General features: G+C 40.5%; 1 protein-coding gene and 1 long non-coding RNA gene across 3 annotated transcripts in view; one reads left to right on the forward strand and one right to left on the reverse strand.

The window, feature by feature from the left end:
- The window catches only part of FRMD4A (FERM domain containing 4A), an 849800-nt gene that overhangs the window by 782859 nt on the left and 43413 nt on the right, over window positions 1-23528 (reverse strand). The window lies entirely within an intron of this gene.
- On the forward strand, window positions 1373-11211 carry LOC132346888 (uncharacterized). The gene is made up of 3 exons (XR_009496858.1): window positions 1373-1544; window positions 9080-9290; window positions 10965-11211. It is a non-coding gene; the product is annotated as an uncharacterized lncRNA (long non-coding RNA).

Here is a 23528-nt window from a genome sequence, read left to right on the forward strand (position 1 = left end):
ATAACTGGAAGAGGAAGAAAAGGGCATCATATATACATGTGGGTGGTGAGAGCATTTATGTAATTTCTGTGTTGTCATAAGAAATAAAAATTCTTAAAGTTGCTTAGAAACTGACTGACATTTTTACTTTTAGCCATGCAGCACTTCAATTTACTAAAACTTGTTGCTCATTCTACTATTGGATGGAAAAGATCAAAGAAAACAAAACAAACTCAAATCAGGAATTTATTTTATAACTTTTTTATATCTTTTCCACACCATCCAGAAGTATATGTAGATTATACATATTCTACATATACAGAACTGTCAATGCTATAAGATGATCTTCAAATTTTAAATAAAGGCTGCAACAGACCCCTTTGACTTCCCAGGAGGTCCATTAATTTTATGACATCTTGCCAGATATTTTAATTAATCATGGTCTTCATGACTAATGAAGGCCATGAATACATGTGCCTCAGTTATGATTCATTGAGCTCCACACACAGATCTAGAAAGAAAGAATCCTGCAAATGTTGAGTTCAATAGACATCATGTGCTTTAATCAACCAGGAGACAGAAACTCATCAAAGGATAACCAATAAAAGTCAATCAACCTGGAGACAGAAATTCATCAATGGATTCCCAATAAAAGTCAGTCAACCTAGAGACCGAAACTCATGGACAGATACACCAGGAGAAGAAAGTTTGATGAGAAATAGGATGTTTATATAAGTCTCATAGTGAAAGTGTTAGTCACTCAGCCGTATCTGACTCTTTGCGAACCCATGGACTATAGCCCACCAGACTCCTCTGTCCATGGAAATCTCCAGGCAAGAATACTGGAGTGGGTTGCCATTCCCTTCTCCAGGGGATATTTCTTGACCCAGGGATCAAACCCAGATCTCCTTCATTGCAGGTGGATTCTTTACTGTCTGAGCCACCAGGGAAGCCCTGACAAATCACTACAAAGGAAGCAATGGTAACTTTACAAGGGAGAGACATGGGAAGCACCATCTTTACCAATGGAGCAAAGTCACCATCACCCAAATTCAGACAAACAGACATGGGCCTCCTGATGCAATGCACCAAGAAGGACACAATACTTTCTGCTGTTCCTGCCAAAGGCAGAACCCAAATCAAGTTATGAGAAAATGGCGACAAGTCAAACAGAGAAACAGTCCATAAGATATATGGACTCTACTTCTCAACACAATGTCAAGATTGGACTTCCCTGGTGGTGCAGTGGATGAGAGTTCGCCAGAGGACATGGGTTCAATCCCTGGTCTGGGAAGATTCCACATGCCGCAGAACAACTGAGCCCTTGAGCTACAACTACGGAAGCCTGCACGCTCTAGAACCTGTGCTAAGCAACAAGAGAAGCCACCACAAAGAGAAGCCCAGGAACCACACTGAAGAGTAGGCCCTGTTTGCTGTAACTAGAGAAAGCCCACACAAGCAGTGAAGACCCAGGGCAACCAAAATTAAATATTTTTTAAAGGTCAAGATCAAGATCATAAAGATAGGCTGAGAAACTAAAGGAAAACAGGCTATGACAAATAAAGGTAGTCTTTGACCTTAGATCTTCAGGTTTAAAATGGTCAGAAAACCCACAGACATAGAAAACAAGCTTATGGTTACTAAAGGGGAAAGGAGAGGAGAGATAAATTAGGAGTTTGGTATTAACATATATACATTACTACACATAAAATAGATAACCACCAAGGACATACTGTATAGCACAAGGGACCATACTCAATATTTTATAATAACCTATAAGGGAAAAGAATCTGAAAAGAATAGATATATATGTAGGTATTGGGCTTTCCAGGTGGCCATAGTGGTAAAGAATCTGCCTGATAATGCAGGAGATAAAAGAGACTTGGGTGTGATTCCTGGGTCAGGAAGATCCCCTACAGTAGGTAGGAAATGGCACCCCACTCCAGTATTCTTGCTTGGAGAATTCCATGGACAGAGGAGCCTGGCAGGCTACAGTCCATGAAGCCAAAAAGTCAGACAATGACTGAGCGACTGAGCACTTACTTACTTTATGTAAGTATAACTAAATTACTTTGCTGTATGCCTAAAACTAATACAACACTGTTAATCAACTATACTTCAATTTTTAAAAATAGTCAGAAAAGAAATGGCAATAAAGAAATGCCATGTAGGGAAAAAACTAAATATAGAATGTGGACTGTATAGTAGCATTTTATTAATGGCAAATATCTTGATTTTGATCATGATAGTATGATTATGTAGAAGAATATTAATGCTTTAAGGAAATGCATGACAAAGTATTTATGGGCAAAAGGGGATGACATCTCCAACTTCCATATAATCCAGAAAAAACAAGTGTGTGCATGTACAAAGAAAAGGAAAGAAAGATAAAATGTAATTCCAGGTAAAGGGTACTCAGGAGATCCTTGTACTACTCTTTTTTTCTTAAAAAAAAAAAAAGCTTTTATTTTTTATTGGAGTATAGCCAATTAACAATGCTGTGGTAGTTTCAGGTGGACAGCAAAGGGACTCAGCCATATGTGTATCCATTCTCCCCCAAACTCTCCTCCCAGCTAGGTTGCCACATAATATTGACCAGAGTTCCCTGTGCCATACGGTATGTTCTTGTTAGTTATCTATTTTAAATATAGCAGTGTTTCTTGTCCAATTCTTTAAAGTTTCCTATAAGTTTTAAATGGTGTTCAAACAGTATCAAGGAAAAAAAATCACAGCTGGAAAAAAAATCATCCATAAAACAGTTGTGTTACAGTGTGTCGGCTGGATGGAATTTTGAAATTTTTGTGGCCTGTTCTAGCTCCTTTAGAGAATACCAAGCATCATTTTGAAGCAAATTTTCATGATAGTATGGACAGAATCACATGAGTGGCCACTGTCAGTCTTGTCAGCACTCAGTAGCACTTGAGGGGTGCTTCCCTGGGAGACCCTGATGTAGACAGACCAGAGGGGACAAGATGGACTAAAAGCTCAGTGGGAGAAAAGGACCAAGAACTATTCCAGAAATGATAAAAGATCCATTTTGTTGTTTGAATTATGTATCCTACTTTAATACATTTGAAAAATTCCCTCAAAATGCAACATGTTTTTTTACAAGAACCCCTGAGCTGCCACAACATCATAATTTGTAAAAACATAGCTTGAAGCAAGATAACTCTGCAGTAGTATTTAAATTGTTTTCAGATGCAAGCAGGGAGATAATGAGCTTTTACCCAAAACAAAAGAAGAACAAAGCTAAAACCCTCATCTTCAGTTTCATCCACTAATTTATCCAGGGAGCATCATGTAATCACCTACTGGGTACTTAGTAGACAAAGGCTCTGCAAATTATTTGGCATTATATGGTGTTAGCGACGCACTTGGTCTCTAGCAGGCATGTCAGAGTCACACATCCAGATCGTGGTCCTGATCCCCACGCCACCCTCCAAACCCTCTCCTTACCCCCTCCTCGCCCTGTCTTCCCACCTCAGAAAATGGCAAAGTCTCTTTTCTAATTGCTCACACAGTGAACCTTAGAGACAGTCATGAGTCTGCTCTTGGTCTCACATTCAGTATCTAAGCCAAGAGCAAATTCCATCTCTCTACCTTCAAAATAGATCCCAGGGGGACTTGCCTGGTGGTCCGGTGGCTAAGACTACACAGTCATAATGCAGGGAGGGGACCTGAGTTCTAACCCTGGTCAGGGAAATGGATTACCGCACGCCACGACTAAGTGCAAATGCCACAACTGAGAGTTAACATGCCACAACTAGAGACCCCATGTGCTGTGACTAACGCTAGGCGCAGTCCAAATAAATTAAAAAAAAAAAATCAGATCCCAAATCTGACCATGTCATAACTCCTCCACTTCGACCTCTCAGAACTAAGTGCCAGCAAATCTCAGCTGGATTACCTAAACAGCATTTACAGTTCTTCCAGCTTTTGCCCTTCCTGAAACATTCTGCACTCAGAGGATAAAAGACCTTGTTTGAAAAGTAAGATCAGTGTTGGTTTAGTCTGCTTAGATTGCCATAACAAAGTACCAGCGTCTGGGGGGCCTTAAACACAGATACGTATTTCCTCAGAGGTTTGGAGGCTGCAAGTCCAAGACTGAGGTGTGGGCAGAGTTGGCTCCTTCTGAACGTTTTCTCCTCAGTCTGTGAGTCGCTGTCTTCTTCCTCTGTCTTCACATCATCCTCCTTCTGTGCCTGTCTGTGTCCTAATCCCCTCCTGTTATAAAGGCACCACTCATATTGGATCAGGGCCCAGCCACATGAGTGAGTGAGTGAATGTTCACTCATGTCCAACTCTTTGAGATCCCATGGACTATACAGTCAGTAGAGTTCTCCAGGCCAGAATACTGGAGTGGGTAGTTGTCCTTTTCTCCAGGGAATCTTCCCAACCTAGAGATTGAATCCAGGTCTCCCGCATTGCAGGCAGATTCTTTACCAGCTGAGCCACCAGGGAAGCCCAAGAATACTTGTGTGGGTATCCTATCCCCTCTCCAGAGCATCTTCCTGACCCAGGAATCGAATCAGGGTCTCCAGCATTGCAGGCGGATTCTTTACCAGCAGAGCTACCAGGGAAGCCCTACTCCTACCCGTATGATCTAATTTTAACTAAATTTGTTTTTAAAGTGAAAGTGAAAAAAATGGTGGCTCAAATGGTAAAAAAAAAAAAAAAAGCCTGCAATGCAGGAGACCTGGGCTCAATCTCAGGGTCAGGAAGATCCCCTGGAGAAGGTAATTGCTACCCACTCTAGTATTCTTGCCTGGAGAATTTCATGGACAGTGGAGCCTGGTGGGCTTCAGTCCACAGGGTCACAAAGAGTCAGACATGACTGAGCAACTTTCCCTTTATGTTCATATGACCCAATTTTAGCTAAATTTGCTCTTAAAGGCCCTACCTCCAAATACAGTCACAGTCTGAGGTACTGGGGGTTTGGACTTTATCCTGTGGATTTTGAGGGGAACACATTTCAGCCCATAAAAGCCAGAGAACACCCTCCTCTTGGAGCCTTCAGAAGCTTCCCTTAAGACTTAACATAGAAACCAAAATTCCTAGAGAGACCTAAACACCCTATAAGATCTGATCCCCAAAACACGTTGATCTCACAACCCCTTATTCTGCTCCTTGCTCACGCCCTTCTCGCCCCTCTGACATCCTTGCTGTTCCTACAACATGCCAAGTACATGCCATCTTGGGATCTCTTCGTGGCTGCTCCTTCTGCCTGAGTGTCTCTTTCCCCAGACATCCACATGGTCTTCAGCTCATTTTCTTCAAGTCTCTGAACAAATGTCACCTTATCAAGGCTGCTGCTAAGTCACTTCAGTCGTGTCCGACTCTGTGGGACCCCATAGACGGCAGCCCACCAGGCTCCTCCGTCCCTGGGATTTTCCAGGCAAGAACACTGGAGTGGGTTGCCATTTCCTTCTCCAATGCATGAAAGTGAAAAGTGAAAGTGAAGTTGCTCAGTTGTGTCCGACTCTTAGCGACCCCATGGACTGCAGCCCACCAGGCTCCTCCGTCCATGGGATTTTCCAGGCAAGAGTACTGGAGTGGGGTGCCATTGCCTTCTCCAGGCTAAGCCTCCCCAATCATTCAGTAAGTAACAGCAGACAATCCTCGGCACCCCTACCCTTCCCTGATCCATTGTTCTCCATAGCCCTGGCCACCATCTCAATTGCAAGTTTGTTAAGGCACCTTTTCCATCCAGTTTGTGGACTACCCTCTGCACTTAGAACACTACGTGGCTCAGAGTAGGCAATGGTGAATATTTGTTTTGATTAAATAAACTTATGTTATCAGTTTGCACTAGGCTCTGAGAGAAATATAAAAATAACTAGCACATTCCTGCCTTCAAGTAGAAAAGATTATAGTCTTGAATGTTAGGAAATCACTTAGTTCCCATGTTTTGTTTTGTTTTTTCAATGTGAAGAAATAAAGAGGGATAACCCAATTTGTTGCATTTGTGTATTACATTTTAGATTATACCTAGCATGTGATCAGCTCAAAAATAAATTAACCAATACCATGAAAAATACAAAAAAGAGGGAAGAGTAAAATTCTCTAGCTTTGTAAAGTGACTAAAAAGCAATTTTTGGCAATTCATTTCCTTGAGACATCTAACAATTTGTATTACAGCATATATTTCTTTTGTCCCTTTCTATAGTACTAAATCTGCCACAGAACATATCAAGGCTCTAAGGGTATTTTTAGGTTTCCTTTTTTAGACTATAAACATATACGACTCAAATGGAATCTGCCCACTTTTGTTAATTCTGCCTGGATAATCCCTGTTTACACCATTGCCTCCAAAGTTTACTCCCTCTAAAGAACTCTCCATAAGCCCAGGGCGAATTGTCTAAAAGACCCTCATAAGTTGTATCACTTCATTTAATGGTATTTATTGACAGCAGAGCAGAGTACATCATGAAAAACGCTGGACTGGAAGAAACACAAGCTGGAATCAAGATTGCTGGGAGAAATATCAATAACCTCAGATATGCAGATGACACCACCCTTATGGCAGAAAGTGAAGAGGAACTCAAAAGCCTCTTGATGAAAGTGAAAGTGGAGAGTTGGCTTAAAGCTCAACATTCAGAAAACGAAGATCATGGCATCCGGTCCCATCACTTCATGGGAAACAGATGGGGAAACAGTGGAAACAGTGTCAGACTTTATTTTTTTGGGCTCCAAAATGACTGCAGATGGTGACTACAGCCATGAAATTAAAAGACGCTTACTCCTTGGAATGTGAAGTCAAGTGGGCCTTAGAAAGCATCACTATGAACAAAGCTAGTGGAGGTGATGGAATTCCAGTTGAGCTATTCCAAATCCTGAAAGATGATGCTGTGAAAGTGCTGCACTCAATATGCCGGCAAATTTGGAAAACTCAGCAGTGGCCACAGGACTGGAAAAGGTCAGTTTTCATTCCAATCCCAAAGAAAGGCAATGCCAAAGAATGCTCAAACTACTGCACAATTGCACTCATCTCACACATTAGTAAAGTAATGTTCAAAATTCTCCAAGCCAGGCTTCAGCAATACGTGAACCGTGAACTTCCTGATGTTCAAGCTGGTTTTAGAAAAGGCAGAGGAACGAGAGATCAAATTGCCAACATCTGCTGGATCATGGAAAAAGCAAGAGTTCCAGAAAAACATCTATTTCTGCTTTATTGACTATGCCAAAGCCTTTGACTATGTGGATCACAATAAACTATGGAAAATTCTGAAAGAAATGGGAATACCAGACCACCTGATCTGCCTCTTGAGAAATCTGTATGCAGGTCAGGAAGCAACAGTTAGAACTGGACGTGGAACAACAGATTGGTTCCAAATAGGAAAAGGAGTACATCAAGGCTGTATATTGTCACCCTGTTTATTTAACTTATATGCAGAGAACATCATGAGAAACGCTGGACTGGAAGAAACACAAGCTGGAATCAAGATTGCCGGGAGAAATATCAATAACCTCAGATATGCAGATGACACCACCCTTATGGCAGAAAGTGAAGAGGAACTCAAAAGCCTCTTGATGAAAGTGAAAGTGGAGAGTGAAAAAGTTGGCTTAAAGCTCAACATTCAGAAAACGAAGATCATGGCATCCGGTCCCATCACTTCATGGGAAATAGATGGAGAAACAGTGGAATCAGTGTCAGACTTTATTTTTCTGGGCTCCAAAATCACTGCAGATGGTGACTGCAGCCATGAAATTAAAAGACGCTTAGTCCTTGGAAGGAAAGTTATGACCAACCTAGATAGCATACTCAAAAGCAGAGACATTACTTTGCCAACTAAGGTCCATCTAGTCAAGGCTATGGTTTTTCCAGTGGTCATGTATGGATGTGAGAGTTGGCCTGTGAAGAAGGCTGAGCACCAAAGAATTGATGTTTTTGAACTGTGGTGTTGGAGAAGACTCTTGAGAGTCCCTTGGACTGCAAGGAGATCCAACCAGTCCATTCTGAAGGAGATCAGCCCTGGGATTTCTTTGGAGGGAATGATGCTAAAGCTGAAACTCCAGTACTTTGGCCACCTCATGCGAAGAGTTGACTCATTGGAAAAGACTCTGATGCTGGGAGGGATTGGGAGCAGGAGGAGAAGGGGACGACAGAGGATGAGATGGCTGGATGGCATCACTGACTCGATGGACGTGAGTCTGAGTGAACTCTGGGATGATGATGGACAGGGAGGCCTGGCATGCTGCGATTCATGGGGTTGCAAAGAGTTGGACACGACTGAGCGACTGAACTGAACTGAGTGACAGCAAGGACTGAAAGTCTGAAGTGGAAGGAAAAGCCTTAATTCTACCCCTAATTATCATGATTAAGCTCTGACATTTGATTTGCTCCTTTTATTTGGGACTCTTGCTGTCTTCCACCATCTACACTCAGTGTGCTGTAGTAATGAACAGAACTCCTGGGCTGTCAGAGGGCATTCTGCAGTCACACACTCTACATGCAGCCTAAGAAATCTATGCATGGTTCTCCCAATATGTAGAGCTATTTCAAGTCCCTAAGCCTTTGTCCAGGATGTTTCCATTACATGGAAGTCTCTCACTTACCTATCTGCCTAGCTAAATCTTAATCATTTTTCCTGACTCAGCTCAAGTTATTACCTCCAAAGTCCCCTTTTTGACCCCTCAGACAGTGAGTTACTCCCTTCCCTGGGCTCCTATGGCACTTAGCTCGTACCTGAATGCCAGCATTAATCATCATATTAGATTGTTGTTGTTTTTGTTGTTTAGTTGCTAAGTTTTGCCCAACTCTTTGCAACCCCATGGACTGCAGCCCACCAGGTTCCTTTGTCCATGTGATTTCCCAGGCAAGAATACTGGTGCGGGTTGCCATTTCCTTCTTCAGGGGATCACCCCAATCCAGGGGTTGAACCCACATCTCCTGCTTGGCCAGTGGATTCTTTACCACTGAGCCACGTGGGAAGAACAGGCTAGGTTATATTACAGTAACAATCAACACCCCAAATCCTAATTATTTATAAACAAGGGCGTATTTCTCTTTCAAGCAAAATCTGCTCAGGTAATGGTGATTCCTTGTCTTCCATGCAGACTTAGTGACCCCAGCTAACAATGATTTTTCTACCTGTTCCAGTAGATCATAGGAGCATATGATCTATTCATTCAGGACAACTGAAGAGGAAAACACTTGTCTGGAAGTGAAGTTTCATCCACAGCCCATTAGACAGAAATGGTCACTCTGATCCTGCCTGACTACAAATGTGTACCCAGGAGAAAAGCTTAAGGTATGGATGAGCATGACAAGTCTGACTACAGTGAACTTTGATGTCGTCTATCTAGTCAAGGTAAATATCTCCAATAATAGAGCATGAGCATTTTAACTGGAGGGAGGAATCATAATTATTCTTCTCACTTCTGTAGCCCCAGTTCTGAAAACAGTGCCTGAACCCTAGAAGGTACCCAATAAATATTGAATGAATGAATGAATAGACTAATTGAGATCAACTGCCTGGAACTGAGAAAGCTCAGCATCTCTAAAAGTACATAGTCACCTAATATCAGGAAGAAAGCAAGGTTTGTTGGGGAAACGAAAGAGAAAAAAATAGATGTTAGGAAAGCATTGATATTGGCTATAACACTTCACAATTAGTTGTTGATTGAGTAAATGCATGGATGGGTGAGTAGATGGATGGATGATGGATAGGTGGGTGGATGGATGGTTTGGCAGAATACCTCCCCATCCCTGCTGCCAATGATCCTACTCTTGTTCAGATCATCATCATTATCATCTACATTATTATAACTGCCACCATAATAAAAATTATTGTCTACAGTCTTGTCTTTCCCTCTCAATATATTTTCTTTCATTTTTTTTTTACTTAATATGGGCTTTTATTTACTTAATATGGGTTTTTTAAATTAATTAATTTTACTTTACAATATTGTATTGGTTTTGCCATACATTGACTTGAATCTGTCATGAGTGTACATGTATTCACCATCCTGAACCCCCCTCCCACCTCCCTCCTCATCCCATCCCTCTGGGCCATCCCACTGCAGCAGCCCCAAGCACCCCCAGTATCAATATATTTTCTACACCGACGTCAGTCAGTCATCATTCTAGAACTCAGATTAAATCCTGACATCACCCTACTTTCCTTAAAAAAAAAATCAATTATTCCATCATTTAAAAACAGGAAAACCATTCAAAGTCCTTCATATGATATTCAGTATCCTTTGCAGCATGATTGGAACTCGGGCCTTTACCATCCTCCACCTGTGTCTACCTACACTTGTTCCCACACAGACCCAATCAGCTGTGGCCACAAAGCTTAGGCTATTAGGTATTCTCTGAAAAGGATGTGCATGTTCCTGTACCTGATCCTGTGCTCATGTTTTCTTTTCCCTCCCTATTACAGGTGTCTAAGTCAACTGGTATTTCCTCTGTGAAGCCTCCCCAGGTCACCTTCAGACAGGGTTCATCACTCGCTTCTGCGTTCTCCCATTATACTTAATTGGTGCTTCTCTGTAATACTGCACTTAGGATAATAGGCTTTGTATTTGGATTTAAAACAGTAGAGCTGGAAAAAAGGACACTCTAGTTGTATATGCATTATCTATTAGACTGTGTTTCCTTGAAAGCAAGGACCACATTTGACTGTCCTGATAAGGATGGTGCACTACACATCATAAGCAACCGGTCACTCATTGTTGCATTCAACAAAACTTATTCAATGTCTAATACAGCCAGGCAGTGTGCAAGACAATTAACATTTGCAGAAATTGCAATTAAATCCTAAGTAGAGTTCTGTTCTCCCAGAGCCCTCTTTCAGTGTCACATAATACACTATGCCATGTGATGTTTTACATCATTAATAAAGCCAATTTCATAATTAAATGTACCTTCATTAGCTTGTCCAGATGCCTATAGCACCTTTGATGTATATTCTTCAAAAGAGCAAAACAAAGACCCTCACTGTGAACTACTTCCCTCACAGTATCTCATATTCATTTTTCAGGAGATTGGATTGCCACTCTCTGAGTTTTATGGAAGTTTTATTGGTCAATCTGACCTTTTGGATATGAACATATACTGGTTACAGGACGCAGAAGTCGGGCTCCCCGTTGCTGGTGTGCATTTATTGCTACACACATCCCCATTACTCAAGACAAAATGTCTGTGGTGTTTTTAAGATGACTCTTAATCTTTTCAAGAACCACATAAAATTGTTCTTGCACTCATCAGGCTTTCATTGTATTTCTTTTTAAGGCATCAATAGAGCAAAATGTGAATGATTTCAAACAGCTTCTGTTTTCTTCACGGTGGAGAAGTTGGGTGCATTTCCTCCCAGAGGATTTAATAGCAGAGAACCAGCTCTCCATGCTAAGCCATCCTTCTCCCCTCAGACCAGGCCCCAGAACTCCTATTAAAGTTAATGGAGACAATTATGTCCACAAAGCAAAGGGAAAATAAACCCCTTCATTTGTAAATTAGCTTGATTCCAGGAGATTTTCTCTATCAAACCAAGAAAGAATAACATGAAAACATGTCAATCATGACTCCCTCAATTTAATTGTCTGAAACAAATGTTCATCTGGGCAGCCTCCCATTCACTCCAAGAAGAAAAAGAGAGACAGCAAATTCTCAACAGTTCCTAGGGACATGAGTCGTGAATTCCTCCACTATTTCCTTCCCAAGCAAGGCCTTTTAGTAAATGATAAACGGTGAGTCTGTCGATTGTGTTTGGTAATCCTATACAGCTTTATAGATCAGGTCTCACTTTCCAGAAGCCATTTACCACGGAGATAGATGGTTTTGTTTTCAACTGTGCTCACTATTTGTGGGTTGGTTTTTTTTTTTTTCCAGAAAGAATAGAGTAGACATCTTTCTCTTTTTTTATACTACAAAAAACTGAAAAATACATTTCCCCCTTTCTAAAAACATCTAAATTCAGTTCTAACACAGTGATAAACTGGCTGTCTATGATAGGGCTGGCTGGCTGGCAGGAGCCTGGTGGGCTGCCATCTATGGACACGATTGAAGTGACTTAGCAGTAGCAGCAGCATGATAGGGCTGAGACTTCCAAGAGCACTGACCCAGAATTGTACCTATAATTAACAGTTTCCTTTGCAGTGTCTTCTTTTCTGGGGAAAGGCACTCAGCAAGCATTCAGTCATCGTTTAGATATGCAGACTGCAGGGACACTTCTGATGCGACAGTCAAGATTCACCTGCCCGGACTCCCCTGGTGGTCCAGTGGTTAAGAATTCGTTTGTCAATGCAGGGGACATGGGTTCAACCCCTGCTCTGGGAGGATTCCACATGCTGAGGGGCAACTAAGCCCATGTGGGGCAGCTACTGAAGCCCATGCACCCTACAACCCACGTTCTGAAACAAGAAAAGCCATCACAATGAGAAGTCCAAGCACTGCAGCTAGAGAGTAGCCCCCGCTCCACTGCAACCAGAGAAAGCAAATGCACAGCAACAAAGACCCAGCACAAACAAAAATAAGTTAAGTAAAATGATTCTCTTGCTTATTTTGCCTTTGGAATAAAACTGTTGCTGCTACTAAGTTGCTTCAGTCGTGTCCAACTCTGTGCGACCCCACAGACAGCAGCCCACTAGGCTCCCCATCCCTGGGATTCTCCAGGCGAGAACACTGGAATGGGTTGCCATTTCCTTCTCCAATGCATGAAAGTGAAAAGTGAAAGTGAAGTCGCTCAGTCGTGTCCAACTCTTAGCGACCCCATGGGCTGCAGCCTACCAGGCTCCTCTGTCCATGGGATTTTCCAGGCAAGAGTACTGGAGTGGGTGCCATTGCCTTCTCTGGGAATAAAACTAACATATCTCAAAAATACAATGAGGTGCAGAGATTTACTTTCACATACAGAGATGTGTCGTCCATACAGTGTTCTCCTGGGACGTTCCATCTTCATTTTCCTACCAGCAGCCTGGTCTCTCTCCTTCTGCACCACAGTGACTCAGGGCAGAACACACAAGATCACGTGCTTTATCCCAATTGGGCACTTTGCCTTCTCTAGGATGTGCTGCCCCTCATAGATAATGGTGCTATAGCTATGGCTGCTTGGTCCTGACAGCCATAGGTTCCCAATAGGTTAAGTAAGAAATGCTTTCATTCTGCTGTCGTCATATTCCTTCTACATTCAATGGCAAACCTGTTCTCCTTCAAAAATAAGCCAAAAATATTTTAAAGCAGGGGTCCCCAATCTCCAGGTCTCAAACCAGTACCTCCTGTCATATCGGTGACAGCATTAGATTAGAAATAAAGTGCACAATAAATATAATGTGTTTGAATCATCCCAAAACTACTTCCCCCCCTTCCCAGTCTATGGAAAAATTATCTTCCACGAAATCAGTCCCTAATGTCAAAAAGTTTGGGGACCCCTGTTTTAAAGGTTAAAACTCAATATTAAAGCTACAAAGGATAACACAAATTGGTATATGTAATATATAATACATTTCAAAATGATACACACAGAATAAAATTAAAGAGGAAAAAAAAAATCTTCAAAATATAGTGAGACTGATCCCAGCATTATCTAAAATACCAAGAAATGGTACAAGAAATGACTCATCACGGAGTCTCCAGTGCCTGTACAAATTCATTAGAGAGTGATCATCAAATATTTATTAAATAAATGAATGGAAAATAAATTATGGGACTTTCCCATAGTTTGAAACTTTAATTCCTTTTAGATAAGAAATATAATGCTTTGATGATGCTGGCAGACAGTAGTTGCTTTTGTAGGGATGAAGTATATACTGAGAAGGACTATTTCGTGGGATGCTGGGGGTATCATCTGAACAGTAGTTACATAGAAATATTGGATTGGCCAAAAAAGTTGTTCAGGTTTTTCTGCAAGGTGTTCTGAATGCTTCAGATGTTATGTGTATTACATATATATACGAAAATATGTACATATGTGTAAGATACATATATATAAAATGTGTGTAAGATGCGTATATATGTAAACATATTTGTATATATATGTGTGTGTACAAATTCATCCAGATGAACACTTTAGACTACCTAAAGAACATATAATCACCTCACACCAGTGTCCCAGGAAGTGTGCTCTTAGGGAAAGAGACCCCATTAGCCACATGACCTTTGAACTGGTCACTCAGACCCTTCATTAGGCTTCAATTTCCTCTTTAAAAACAAGACACTATTTTTAAGGTCCAAGGCCACTATTGACTCTATCTTTCTATATTTCAATGAAAGATGAATTTTATTGTACAAGTAGAACTTCTGAAGTCTTCAACTTGATTTAAGAGAATACCTACAGAAATAGACTTTTATGTTTAACTTTTCATCTACATAAAATTGGTTTTGCTTTCATTTCCCAATTCAATGATAGAAGTGACTATTGTCTCATATGATGAACATTCAATAAATATTAGAAGCAAAGAACTTTATCATTTTTTACATTGTGCTAAATTGAATATACCCTGTTCATCCTCAATAAATATTAATGGCTTTGATGCTCATAAAGCTAATTATCTCCAGTACCCCAGATTTAACATACCACCACAAAGTAAGTTAGTTCATCTTCATTTTAGGAGTCTGCACCATCCTCAAAATTTTTTATAAGACAGTCCCTGATATTATAAATTAAACATTAATATTTTGACCAAGCTGGGTGAAAATTAGGAAAGCTCAAAGACTGAATCTCAGTTTTGAACTTGCTATAGGATCATAAAAGGCCAAAAACAAATGAGGCATATCCAAGTAAGTTTCTAATGTGCTAGCAGGATTAGTGTAGTTGCTTTAGAGGATTAATGAACTCAAGGTATTGTCTTAACCTAAAGCTGGAGCTTCTTGATATTGATTAAGTGTCACCATGAATTACACAGACTTGTGTTGCTGAACCAAAGATATCCATCATTTATTCCCCATCAACAGTCTCTTCTTAAAGAAGCTGCCTCACCCACTGCTCAGAATGAGCAATTGCCCACCACAATTGCTAGGACTGGGGAAACAGAACATGCTCTAGGCTGGATTGTCACTCCTCCCAGGCAGGAATCTGGGACTAAGAAATGGACTCTGAATCAGGCAGATGGTGTTGGAGCTGAAGATTCATGTACAGTCAGGTCTGCATGGCAGGCAAAAGACAGATACTGTGCAAAGCTATCATCTTCATCCATTGAGCTGCTATAACAAACAGAATATTGCAGACTGAGTGGTTTATAAACTGGGTCATTTCTCACAGCTCTGAAGCCTGGAAGTCCAAGATCAAGGTGACAAAAGTATAATGATTCAGTTATACGTGTATTTTTAAATATTCTTTTCTGTTATGCTTTATTATAGTGTAAGGACCTTGTTGTTTAACTTCTTGTTGTTCAGTTGCTCAGTTATGTCCGACTCTTTGCAGCCCCATGGACTACAGCATACCAGGCTTCCCTGTCCTTCACCATCTCCCGGAATTTGCTTACACTCATGTCCACTGAGTTGTCCATCCAACCATCTCATCCTCTGTCGCCCTCTTCTCCCCAGCATCAAGGTCTTTTCCAATGAGTCAGCTCTTGGCATCAGGTGGCCAAAGTATTGGAGCTTCAGCTTTAGCATTAGTCCTTCCGATGAATATTCAGGAATGGTTTCCTTTAGGATTGACGGGTTTGATCTCCTTGCTATCCAAGAGATTCTCAAGAGTCTTCTCAAGTACCACATTCGAGGGCATCAATTCTCCTGTGCTCAGTCTTTTTTATTGTCCAGCTCTCACATCCATACATGACTCCTGGAAAAACCATAGCTTTGACTATGTTGTTTAATAGCATACAGTTTGACTCTGCTGCTGCTGCTACTGCTGCTAAGTCGCTTCAGTCATGTCCGACTCTGTGGGACCCCATAGATGGCAGCCCACCAGGCTCCCCCGTCCCTGGGATTCTCCAGGCAAGAACACTGGAGTGGGGTGCCATTTCCTTCTCCAATGCATGAAAGTGAAAAGTAAAAGTGAAGTCGCTCAGTCATGTCCAACTCTTAGCAACCCCATGGACTGCAACCTACCAGGGTCTTCCATCCATGGGATTTTCCAGGCAAGAGTACTGGAGTGGGGTGCCATTGCCTTCTCCGCAGTTTGACTCTGCTGCTGCTGCTGCTGCTGCAGCTAAGTCGCTTCAGTCGTGTCCAACTCTGTGCGACCCCAGAGACGGCAGCCCACCAGGCTCCTCCGTCCAAAACTCCCTTGTGGTTCAGGTAGGTGCACTACAGGGACCACAAGGAAAAGCAAAGAGCAAATGGTAGTCTGGGCAGCAAAGACCCTTTAAGCCCATTCCTGGGAATCATGGTCCTGGCAAGACAAAGACCCACCCATAGTCACTAAAACTGCAGAGGTAGGACTGGGACACTCACTGCCTGCCATCTAACATCAGAGACCACATATCATACTCTCACCATTGAGGACTAGGCTTTATGACAGAAGGCAGTCTTGAAAGAGAGGATTGTTCATCTTTTTTTCAAATTTTTATTTAATAATGCAATATAGTTGAAATGCAATGTTGTGTTGGTTTCAGGTGTACTGCAAAGTGATTCAGTTGTATATACACATCTATTCTTTTTCAAATTCTTTTCCCATTCAAGTTATTAAAGAATATTGAGTAGAGTTCCCTGTACTATACAGTAGGTCCTTGTTGGTTATCTAATTTAAATAGTGTGCGTATGTCAATCCCAAACTCCCAATTTATCCCTCCTCCCCACACCTTTTCCCTTTGGTAACCATAAGTTTGTTTTCTGATTCTGTGGTTCATCTTGATTTATGCAAAGTGCAAGTCAGCCATAGGAGTCTAGAAAATTTCTATGAGCTTCTGACATTTTTCTAGACCTCAAAGGGGCTTTAAGAATAATACTTTGAAGAGTTAGACATAAATGATTTCTAAATATATGGATTGCATTTACTTGGATAGATCAGAATTTGACAGCACAAAGTGGGTTAAAATACTTGGCTACATGCTATGCTCTGGGGTAGCCAAATGTCTAGGGAAAGTGTGACATCATGGACACCACTGGGCTGCCTCCCTCTCTGTTCTGCTTCCATGTACATCTCTCTCTTTGTATTTTTTTTTTTCTTCCATGCTGCCAGGAACATGTACTAAACTTAAGGGACAGCATAAGGAATAATAGCCTGCAGCTCGAGAGATTCCACTACTATTTCTCATGAAGAATCTGGATTCCCCAGAGATGCCATGTTCAGCAAATATGAACAAACACAGCAAAAATCCATACTGTGTCTCAGCCACACCAAGGTGGTCTTTTTTAGTATTTCATCCAACTTCACTCACTTCCAGCTTTCTGCTTATCTGAGAAACAGATGAGGGCAGTGGCCACCGGAACAGCTCTATAAAAATGTAGGCCCCTTGCCCAGGAAGTATTAAGAGTATCAAGACAGCAAAAACAGCATTTAAAGAAGTGAGGAAAGCACAGGTCATGAAGCCAGTTCTGCATGGCGATGCCCTGAGGCATTTCCTTCTTTTACATTTCTTACTGTAAAGAAAAACAAGATGATGGTAGAATAATCAATGTGAACGCAAATTAAACATGCAGTTAGAGCACTTCCCTGGTGGTCCAATGGTTAAAAATTCACCTTGCAATGTGAGGGACTCAGGTTCAATCCCTTCCTGGTCAGGGAACTGAGATTCCACATGCCTCAGGGCAACTTAGCCTGTATGCCACAACTGAGCCCTGAGCCACATGCTGCCTGAACTCTATAACAAGAGAAGACCTGGTGCTGCAATGAAGATGCAACAGGACCAAAGATTTTTTTTTAATTAATTTTTTAAAAACATTTTTATTTATTTATTTTTTTAGGGTTAAGTGTGGCTTTTATTTATTTTTTTTTTTTAACATTACAATATTGTATTGGTTTTGCCATATATGATGTAATGATTTGGATTTCCCAACTATTATTAATAAAATCAAGGGATAGGATCAGATAGCAACAAAAATTTCAAGTGGTATCACAGCAAGAGAGAAAAGGCTAATGTTTAGACTGAATCAGACGAGCTTCAATGAACAGAGTTCAGGGGTCCCAGGAGAAAGGTGAAATGATGGTCCTCGCAGCCCCTGTTGTGTGTCCTATGGGGGTTCTGATGCAGCTGCTGATGCAGTGAAATGATTCTCTTTAAAAACCAATGGTACCATTTTATAACAACAAAACAAGATTTTTTTACCTGAAATATAGTTCATACACAATGTTGTGTTAATTACTGCTATACATCAAAGTGATTCAGTTATATACATATATACATTCTTTTTCATTATGGTTTATCACAGGATATTGAATATAGTTTTCTGTGCTGTACAATAGGACTTTGTTGTTTATCTATCCTATATATAAAAGCTTTCATCTGCTAACCCCAACCTCCAAGTCCATCCATCCCCCAGATCTCTCTCCCTTGGCAACTACCAGTCTGTTCTCTATATTTGTGAGTTTGTTTCTGTTTCATAGATAAGTTCACTTGTGTCATATTTTAGATTCCATATGTAAGTGACATCACATGGTATTCATGATATACTTCATTTGCTTTCTGATTTACTTTAGTATAATGGTCTCTAGTTGCATCCATGTTGCTGCAAACAGCATTATTTCATTCTTTTGAAGGGTGAGTAATATTCCATTGTATATATATACCACATCTTCCTCATCCATTCCTCTATGGATGGACATTTAGGTTGTTTCTTTTCTTGGCTGTTGTGAATAGTGCTGCTATGAACATAGGGGTCATGTATCTTTTTAATTATAGTTTTGTCTGTATATATGCCCAGGAGTGGGATTGCTGACTCATACAATAATTCTATTTCTAGTTTTTTGAGGAACCTCCATACTGTTGTCCACAGTGGTTGCACCAACTTGTATTCCCACCAACAATGTAGGAGGGTTCCTTTTTCTCCACATCCTCTCCAGCATTTATCTGCAGACTTTTTAATGATGGTCATTCTGACTGGTATGAGGGGGTACCTCAGTGTAGTTTTGATTTGCATTTCTCTAATAATTAGTAATGCTGAGCATCTTTTCATGTGCCTATTGACCATCTGTATATGTTCTTACACCAAGAAAGATTTTAAAGGAATGTGGAATAGCTCCAGGAGGTTTAATACGTGTTTTACAGACTTTAAGTTTACCATATGCTTTATTCAGTGCAGCCTAATAGAGATTTCCACCTCTTCTCTGACAGTTATCAGGGAAGACATGCAGAGTAACAACTTGAGTACAGACTCATCGTATAACAAGCCCGTTTGAGGTTAGTCTTCAAGAATCATAGTAAAATGGGGCTTCCCTGGTGATTCAGTGGTAAAGAATCCGCCTGCCAACACAGGAGACATGGGTTTGATCCTTGGTCCAGGAAGATGCTACACACCTTGAAGCAAATAAGCATGTATGCACAACTATTGAGTCTGTGCCCTAGAGTCTATGAGCCTCAACTACTGAGCCCAAGTGCCCTAGAGAACAAGAGAAACCACCTCAATGAGAAGGCCATGCACTGCACCTAAAGAGTAGTTCCCACCCTCTACAGCTAGAGAAAAGCCCACAGAGCAACAAAGACCCAGCACGGCCAAAAATAATTGAATAAAATTATTTTAAAAAAGAATCATAGTACCTAAATGTAGGCATTGCCTATAAGCAATTCTTCAAGAATAATCTGTACACGGCACAGATTTATCTATTTATCTTTTAAAGAAATAACTTTTCCCCTGTGGATAAAATTCTGAGCTTGTGGAGCACAAAATTAAAATCCCTTGGTTATTTCAATCTCTCCTATTATGAGAAGCACATTAGAGCTTTTCTAATTTATCTGTAAGATTTGTCATATTATATTACAATGAGCATTTTATAAGTTCTGTAGTTTTCAGTTTCTCATTAGTCTTTTTTATTTGTTTGCCTGTGGTGTCTATTAAGACTTGCCTTTAGGAAAAAATGAGACAAGACAGAGTATGTTTTATGTTCTTTACACACAGTTCTCTCTCATTTTAGAAAGAGTTTATTCTATTTTATTTTATTATTATTTTTTTTTTTTAGTAAATCAGCATTAAGTTCATTATAAGCATTCCATTGTATCATGTGCTTTATCTTTTGGGGGGTAGAATTTTATTATCATTTGTTTCTTTCTTAAAAATTTTTTTAGTGTTTTATCTTATTTACTTGTGAAGATGGATGAATCTGTTTTTATGCACTTATCAAAAAAGTATTGGTGTCTTCCCTGGAAGTCCAGTGGTTAAGATTCCGAGCTTCCAGTGCAGGGGCCACAGGTTTGATCCCTGATCTGGGAACTAAGATCCCACATTCTATGCAGTGCATCCAAAAAATAAATAAATATCAAGAATAAAAAACCAGTGCTTCATCTATTTCAGATAATAAATGTTAATTCAATAAGCAAACTAGAAAATGTTCAATATGTCAAAGACTTGGCTTTACATGAAGAATCAATAGAATTCCATTCAGGAAACATGGATTAAGTATCTACCAGGCACCTTTACCAAGCTAGGTACTAAGATGTAAAGATAAATTGAACTTGATCCTGGCCTTCTGCGACTTTGCTATGTGTAAGTAATTGCAGGCAATAAAAGCTCCAAACACTGCAGTCTGATGATGGACTTGAAAAAAGGCTTTTCTGGCACAGTGAACCAGATGACGTCATTATCTTTCATTTCAAATCTCTGGCATTTCATACACAGCAGAGTGTTGTCTAACAATATGAGGGCTTAATTCCCTGCATACGCTCCATATGGGGACATTTCCTAGCAGACTGGAAAGTATTTCAAACAACATAATCTACACTTGTCAGATTGAGTGAGCAAAGGCCATCTGAGGACACATTTATTTCCCTTGACTTTCTTCTCCAGAGATTTTTCAATTCCTTGCAAGTCTTCAAGATTCGGTAGTTGATGACTGATCTCAGAGCAACAGCGATGAATCAGGCAAGTCTGGCTGCAGGCAGACACATTCTACTTAGGCTGAAGTCATCCTGTGAAGCCATCTAAGTTGGACGTGGTTAGAGCCACATTGGTGTTATCAACAAATATTTACAAATGAAAAAATAAGTTGGAAGTAACAGTCTTATTTCTTCTTATTTCTAAATAAAAGATTCTTATTTCTTCATATTTGAATACATTTAAGTGATCTGAATGAAGGAGACTTTATCATTGTGGGATTTACTGCATGTGAAAGTGTATTTCTGGCCTGGAGAATTCCATGGACTGTGTAGTCCATGTGGTCACAAACAGCCAAACAGAAAATCGACTGAGTGATTTTCACTTTGGGCTTCCCTGATAGCTCAGTTGGTAAAGAATCTGCCTGCAAAGCAGGAGACCCCAGTTCGATTCCAGCATCAGGAAGATCCACTGGAGAAGGGATAGGCTACCAATTCCATATTCCTGGGCTTCCCTTGTGGTTCAGCTGGTAAAGAATCCAGCTGCAATGTGGGAGACCTGGGTTCAATCCCTGGGTTGGGAAGATTGTCTGGAAAAGCAAAAGGCTACCCACTCCAGTACTCTGGCCTGGAGAATTCCATGGACTATATAGTCCATGCGGTCGTAAAGAGTCAGACATGACTGAGCAACTTTCACTTTCACTTGTGAAGCTGGAGATGTATGTAGGTGTTCATTTATGGGTCTGTGTGTGTGTGCATACACACCCATTTCTTTGGCAAGGAAAGAGAAAAGTTAGGGTGAGGGAGCGCAGCGTTCAGGGACCTACTGAAGCAAGTCTGAAGAGATGGACCGTCTAAAGGAAGCCAGGCTGCATACTGCAGGTCCACTCTTTCACGCTGGAGGCATCTTTGGCCTTGCTCATCTGCATGCAAGGCAGAGCAGGTCCAGGGTGGACACAGGACTGGGCAGGCTTTAGTAAACAGGGCAGACAACACATGATGTGCTCACTGTCTTAGCCCAGGGCGACCATAACGAAGACCCCAGCCTGCATGACTTAAACAACAGACATTTATTTCTCACAGATGGAGGCTGGGAAGTCCCAGACCAAGGTACCAGCAGATTGCATTCTTGGTGAGAACTCCCTCGCAGGCTTATAGACAGCCACTTTCTCATGGTGTCCTCACATAGCCTACTTTCACAAAGTATATACTAGCCTTCACCTGACTGACCATTTCTGAGACAGTTTCAGTAAGGAGAAAGAGAAACCAATGTGATCTAGCTTAATCCAAAAATGCTTACAATTTTGTCAATTATATATCAATAAAGTAGAATAAATTATTGTCAATTATTAAAATAAATAAGTAAAAGAAAGCATCCTTATTTCGTAAAGCAGGGAAGGAAAATATAAAATTACAGGGAAGTCTCATGAAACAGGAATGCATTCATTTATTTATTCAAAAACTACATATTGAGTAACTAATATGTGCCAAGTTCAGTGATATGTTCTGGGTATTCACCAGTGAAAGAGACAGGCCTATACACTGCTTATATTCTGGTAGAGGCATACGTAAACAAAGTAATCACACAACTACATATGTCATTAGAAATTGTGTTGACTGCTCCAAGGAAAAGGTATAGGGTGCTTCAGAAAGTTTAACAAGAGGGCCTGACTTGGCTTAGAGGTTCAGGAGAGAATTTGCTGAGGAGTACACAGCTTTCCTGATGAATTCTACTAAGCCTTCTAGGAATAAACTATACCAAATCAACCCACATACTTTCATAAAACAGAAGAGAGAAGATTTCTCAACTGATTTTATGAGGTCAGCTTTACCATGATACCAAAATTATATAAAACTTTCCCCCAAAAGATAACTGGATACTTCCATGAAGATGTGGCAGGCAGAATAATGTCCCCACACAAATATGTCCATGCCCTAGTCCCCAGAACCTTTAACGTTACCTCAAATGGCAAAGAGGACTTTGTAGGTGTGATTAAATGAAGAATCCTGAGATGGGAGATTATCCCAGATTATCCAGTGGGACCTGATGCAATCAAAAGGGTCTTATAAAAGAGAGGCAGGTTGGAGGAGTCAAAATTAGAGAACATGGAGATGTGATGACAGAAGCAGAATTGAGAGTGATTCTTTGAAGATGCAAAAAGGGGCCACAAGAAGCGAAAAAAAATAAAGGAAATGGATGGATTCACCCTTCAGAATCTCCAAAAGGAATCAGCCCAACTAACACATTAACTTTACCCCAGTGAAATGGCTTTTGGGCTTCTGACCTCCAAAATTGTAAGAAGATAAATTTGTGTTTTATGCCATGAAGCATATGGTAATTTTTACAGTGACAACAGGAAACTAACACAGCATAGTTGTAAGAATCCTTAACAAAATTTTATCAAACCAAGTCCATCAGTATATAAGGAGAATGCATCATGAGCAAGTGAGGTGCATCCCAGGAATTCAAGGTTGATAGTCAACATAATTAACTATATGATCAAATTTAAAAAGAAAAGCCATATGATAACCTCAAATTAATACAGAATAAGTATTTGACAAAATTCAACAGCTATTCATAATAATTAAAAAAAAAAAAAACTTTCTGCCAGCTGTGACAGAAGAAAATGCCTTAATTTGATAAACAGCATCTACTGAAAATCTACGCTAGCATCACACACAGTTATGAAAGAAGGAAT

This window comes from Bos taurus, chromosome 13 (genome assembly GCF_002263795.3).
Source record: "Bos taurus isolate L1 Dominette 01449 registration number 42190680 breed Hereford chromosome 13, ARS-UCD2.0, whole genome shotgun sequence".
In the NCBI taxonomy this organism is placed as follows: domain Eukaryota; kingdom Metazoa; phylum Chordata; class Mammalia; order Artiodactyla; family Bovidae; genus Bos; species Bos taurus.